The sequence below is a fragment of the Propithecus coquereli genome, unplaced genomic scaffold (genome assembly GCF_000956105.1).
Source record: "Propithecus coquereli isolate 6110/MARCELLA unplaced genomic scaffold, Pcoq_1.0 Scaffold265, whole genome shotgun sequence".
NCBI classification, from domain to species: Eukaryota; Metazoa; Chordata; class Mammalia; order Primates; family Indriidae; genus Propithecus; species Propithecus coquereli.
Window position 1 is genome coordinate 1,306,274 of NW_012148230.1, and position 6,028 is coordinate 1,312,301.

General features: G+C 31.9%; 1 protein-coding gene across 1 annotated transcript in view; it reads right to left on the bottom strand.

Annotated features, from left to right (window-relative positions):
- FBXL17 (F-box and leucine-rich repeat protein 17) overlaps positions 1–6,028 on the bottom strand; it is a 533,407-nt gene that overhangs the window by 194,487 nt on the left and 332,892 nt on the right. The gene's annotated exons all lie outside the window — the stretch shown is intronic.

Here is a 6,028-nt window from a genome sequence, read left to right on the forward strand (position 1 = left end):
GTGGTAAGCTCCTGTCTCTCCAGCACCATTTCCATCTTCACCTTATGAGTAATGTCAGCTACTTTCTTGGCTCAAAAATGCCCCATCCAGTAAGCAAAACATTGATACATTAGATGAGTGTTAACCTTTAATATCCTTTAAAAAATTTTCTCCTATCTCTATCTAAACTTTTTGTATGAGTTTGTTTTTTGTTCTGTTTGCTTGACTTAAAAAAAAAGAGCATAATAGTTTCTGTAACTTATTATTACAGTACATGGGTTTTACCATTATTATTATTATTGTTATACAATCTTTTGTGGATATATGCTTTCATTTCTTCTGGGTAAAAACCTAGGAGTGGAATTACTGAGTCAGAGTATTAATAGTATTTATGTAGTAGGTGTATAATTAGTTACATAAGAAACAGCCGTGTCTTCTCCCAAAGTTGTTATACCATTTTATATTCCCACCAATACTTAGGAGAGTTGTGGTTTCTCCACATCCTCATCAACTTTGATGTTGTCAGGCCATTCTGGTGAGTGTGTAATGAAGACCAGTTCAACATTAAAAAATTCAAAGATCCCATCATGATAATAATTCTGCTCTTTTTATCTTTTGGTTAAGAAAATAAATACGCAATTAAGAAATACACAAGTTATGACAAAAGATAATTGGAAACTGGTTACTATTTTTAAAGTAATTCATGTATTTCCAGAATGCTTTTAAAAAATTTACAAGACATAGAAGTACACATAGATAGTATAATTTATTCGTTTTATAGACAATGCTTGGTGCAAACCCCTTGCAAAAACTTTTTGGCCCCAGACAACAACATTCTGCAGCTAGTTCTTTGGAATATCTTCATGGCTAATTCTATTTCTTCCATCACTTTTATTCCAAGTCCAACAATAATCAGATAACTTCAGGAAAGAGGTCTTCAGCCATTTCACATAGCCCTCGACATTATAATCTACATAGTCCTCCATATTATCTGTCGTAAATTGAATTAGCAGTTGGGAACAATTTTAAAATCAGCCCCAAACCATGATCCTCTGTTAGCATCAAGCTTTCATATAAGGTTTCTATAATAACCGAATATTTGGTGAAAGACATTACATAATCTTGTAATTTATAAGGTATACTGCTTATCCTATCATCAAGAGAATTTTAAAAATTGTGTTACCAGAAATTGGACTAGGACCCTGGCATTAGCTAGCAAATAGTAAAAGCTGGATACCTTGGACCTCCCAGTACAGTTCTCTTCAATTACAAAGAAAGAGAAATTTCTTTATTTTACTATTTCTAATTACTTAAGAGAACCGCTCAGTTTTAAGAAACATGCAGTCTATTTATTTTCATAGCTCCATATATTGCACACAAAAGTCTTCACTGAAACATGCTAAAACCTTGGAAGTTTTCAAATGAACATAAAGTACTGTAGGAGAGACAAACTTTGTATTATTTTTCGTAAGATTAGTATTTTAAAAATGGAAACCACTAAGAAATAATTGCAAAGTTATTAACTGTATGAAAGCTTTTAAAAGTCATTTTACACCTTATTCAATTATGCCATATAACTTTCAAAATATTCAACCTAATTCTTTTTAAAGTAGACTTACTATCAATCTCAAGGTTATTTATTAACATTAGTAGAGTAGTTTCATCATCTCTTATTGTTCTTTACAATGTTTGGCATTTCTAAGCAATGAAACTGCTATTCATGGGAACCTTCCCCTAGTAAACATTGAATTTTTTTGTTGTTGTTAATGTTCTAAAATAGAAAGGCATAGGAAGTGACTCCAAATTACTCTTTCATTCTCAGATTTTAAAAATTTTTTTGATCTCTCAGTGGGAATTCATGTTTATACCATTCTTCTAAAACAATGATTTGAATCAATATCTACAAATAATGGCAAGGGAGAATAAATGCATGCTTATTGCAAAAATTAAGAGCCCAAATTTATGAGTTTTGAAATCTCCCATAATAGTTAGTACAACCAATGCCCAACATTAATTATGAACAGATATTCAGAATTGTTTGGGAGAGGAAGAAATTTTACATGGCCAGCAGGCTGTGTAATAATACAAATAGGGTGGAATCATATTTGTTATTGAACCTGGCTTTCAGTGCCCATGCCCAGCTACCCTAATCCCTCTATGCTTGAAATCTGTGATTTTTTTGCTTGATCCAGGCCAGATTAAGGTGTGTAGAGGCCATGAAGTCCTGGAACAAAAAATAATGGCTCATCTTCCAAATCTGTAATTTCATTTTCTCAGTGTAGCTTGAAACCCTGGATATTGACTTCTGGTCCATATATTCATTATAACTTTACCTGACTTGGTCCACTGAATGAATGTATTATACAGATGGTTTCTCAAAACAGTAAACCTTTCATGTCCTTAGACCCTATGAGAATCACAAATAGGCAGCCCTGCCATATTTTGTGTGGCTGAGTCAGTGTTTTAAACAAACATTTGAATATGAATGCCTTTAGATCTGACATGGGCTCTCCAGTTGTTACAGTCCCCAGCATTCCCTAATGCTACATTTGATGCACTTTCCTCATTTACATTTTATGTCTGGCCTTTATAGCAATTTAAGTTTGTGATCCCTGCAAATACCATATACATCACCTCCACTTGAGTTTGAACCCTTAATTCAGACTCAACCACTTATCTCTTCTCAGAGTGACTGTCGTTCCTAACCCCTAGATTTCCTTCTTTCTGTTGTGACTTGTGGCCACTGTATGAAGTATGTCATCATGCTGACCTGACTTCCTCTAGCTCTGGCCTGACTTGTCCTGCTACCATTCATCACACCCACCAAAAGCAGGGCCCATGTTTTACTTGTCTTTGATGAGATACTCAAAACAGGTTGAATGAATGAGAGAAGAACTGATGCATATTGATAAGACAAGTCATGCTGTTGTATATGTCTACTGTATATGTCTACATGCTGTTGTATATATCTTAATACTTCTATTAAGGATATTTCAACAAAGTAGGGCATTATTTTTAGGCACAAGGACTGGATTATATGTACTTAAGAAGAGAAATTCCTATGCAAAACCTAACTAATAAACGGGATGAAAAGCATGTAGTAACAAAATATAGAGGAATTTGAAAGGAGAAAAAACTGTTATGTGTAGCTCCTCAGAGTTAAAAACATATAATAGAGTAAGAATATATAATGGAAACATAAAGTGAGTTTTGCTGAATTTCTCTAAGTAAACATATCTCCTATACTAGATAAGCCACACCGATTGAGAAGACACTATAATAATCATTCTACATATTGTAAACTAGAGCAGCAACAAAAGGTACAATAAATTGTTTTGAAAATATTATGGCTATCAAAAATTTTAAATTGCCATTAATTTCAAGAAATTCATCTTGTACTTCTTGATATTAGAAAAGAAACATTTACCTAAGGGAAGTAAATTTACTTTCTATGAAAAGTTCCACTGCGAGACAAGGAAAATATCACAATTTGTCAATGTGAGAGTAAATATCACAGTAAGAAAATATGGGTTTTACAAGCTATTATTTTCGAAGAAGGTAGATGGAGTAAACAATGTAGCTCAAGAGTACATTTTAATATATATACTCTTTTTAACATTTATTTGCTTACAATTAAGACAACATGTTTACTTGAGGGGCCTAAAACACCCCTCTTTTTAGTTTAATTCCAAAATGTTAGTGCCTTCATTAGGCAGAATGGCAGGGTGCTCTGGAGCTACCCAGTGCCTAGGACCAATTCCAGGCGTGGGGACCTCAGCAAGTTAAACTCCCTGTGCCTCACTTTCTTTATTTGTACAGTGGGGGCAACACTGTGTACTTCAAAGGGTCTTTGTAAGGATTAAAAGAAATGATACCACCTATACAGTATCTTCCCCCAAAACCAGGAACCTGAATTTAATCAAGCTTCTAATTTACCTATCAATTTATAGGAAATACATGGGGAGCAGGCATGTAGCAAAACATCGAATGGCACCATAAGAAGACCAATCGGTTAAATACAGAATGTAAGAAATTTCGCAGAACAAATGATTCATGTTCTTTGGTAAATAAATGTCATGCAAAAGAAGGTGGAGGATGTTAGTCATTAAAAGAAACCTAAAAGATATGGCAACCAAATGAAATATTTGACCTAGTTTGGATCTGACTTTGAATAAATAAGCTGAAAAGGGTATTTTTTGAGACAGGGAAAATTAAACATAGGTTCCACAGTAAATAATATTAAGAAATTATTGTTACATTTATTAGTTATAATAATAGTACTGTATGTGTACATAAAAAAAAAAAACTTCACCTGCTAGAGACAACTGAAGTATTTATACAAGGTAATTTGTTTGAGATTTAAGTTAAAACGCTCCAAGAAAAAAAAAGTTGAATCAATCAGTGGAGGAAACAATAACAGCAAAATGTTGGTAATTGTTGTGTTTCAGTGATGGATACACAAGAATTCATTTTATGATTCTCTCTATATTTATGTGGGTTTGAAGGTTTCCACAATAAATGTTAAATTTTAAAAATTCATTATTGTATGGATTTAACACTTGTGGCTTGCCCTCAAACCTAGTTATATGTTAATCATATTTGTTATTTTACTTGTGCAATTTAATTGTTATAATAAATGATGACATTTGAAAGTAAAAAAGATAATTATTTCTATAGAACTACAATGAATGCTTTGTGCATATTTTTGATACAAGCAACTCACTAAAAAGATGCTTTTGAATTAGGTCTGAGATAATTGTAAAGTTCAAGGAATTTAAAAGTTTGTAAAATTTATATGAATTCTATAGTTAAATTGCTTCACAAGTGTTTTAGTGCTCACTCCACTTTAATGTACTGAAAACTGGAAATCCTTGATGACGCGCTTGGGGTGTGGTTCATGTCAGAAAGGTAACATGAAACTCCCATCAGCACGCTTATATACAAATAAAAGGTCTCGGGTCTTCACCAGAAGACTGAATAAATGGACATTTATATAATTTTAAATGATGCAAATTGTTTAAATATTTTATTTTACAACTCTCACCCTTGCTTTAGCTGTTTAAACAAATACTAATTCCCATCAGGGAAGAAAAAGTGATTTTATTGCGTTCCAAGTTTGCTGTTTTTTAATGAAAGTTTTTAGAACCCTTGTTAATAGCATCCAAAGGTTATTTCTGTTTTAAAATCTTGTTCGAAATATTGTTTCAACTATTTTACTTAATTAATTCATGATATAAAATTAAAGCCGTATAAATTGAAAAAATGATAAGATGTTTTACAGTTTTAATAATGAAGATCATGTGATAGTATAACTTCAATAAATATAATCTAGAAGCTAGAGGCTTTTCCAAAGTGTATAAAGCTGTGTTTTGCATTTGATCAAAGACAAATACATAAAAGATACTGATACCAACTAGACTGAGTAAATACTATAGCAGCGACAAGTTAGTTATTTATATTCTGCCCACTTAACAAAAGAATTGGCAATAGCTAAAAATGAAAGTAAATGTTCATTTTAGCTAATTATAAGAAAATGAGATGCCTTTGAACTTTGCTTTAAAAGGAAAAACAATGCCTAAAATAAGCTTCTTTCCCAAAGCAAAGTTATGTAAAATACTAAAAATTACCATTATAAAGTGCCAAAATTTAAATATCTTTTCCTGTTAAAAATTATCAGTCTGAATATCATGAGGACTAGCATAATATTGAGTTTTACTCACACACTTTGGGGACAATAGCGTAATCACGAAAAGTATGTTCCAGTAAATTAAAGTAGAAAAAAAATTGATCTCGATAAAATATATTTTGTTATAGATTTGATTTAATTATAGTCCCCCTCTCAAAGCTGTTGGAAAACGTAACAAAGCAGCAAATCAGCATAAAATGAATATATAATTAGTGCCTAAAGCTACACGCCAGAATTCCTCATCATCATAAATTTAAAAATGACATTGGTTGTTTATTTAAAAATAGTAAAAATGTTGAAGCACATTACTTTATATCTTGGAAAACAAAATAGAAAAGTTTATATTATAGTTTCTCTAAATCA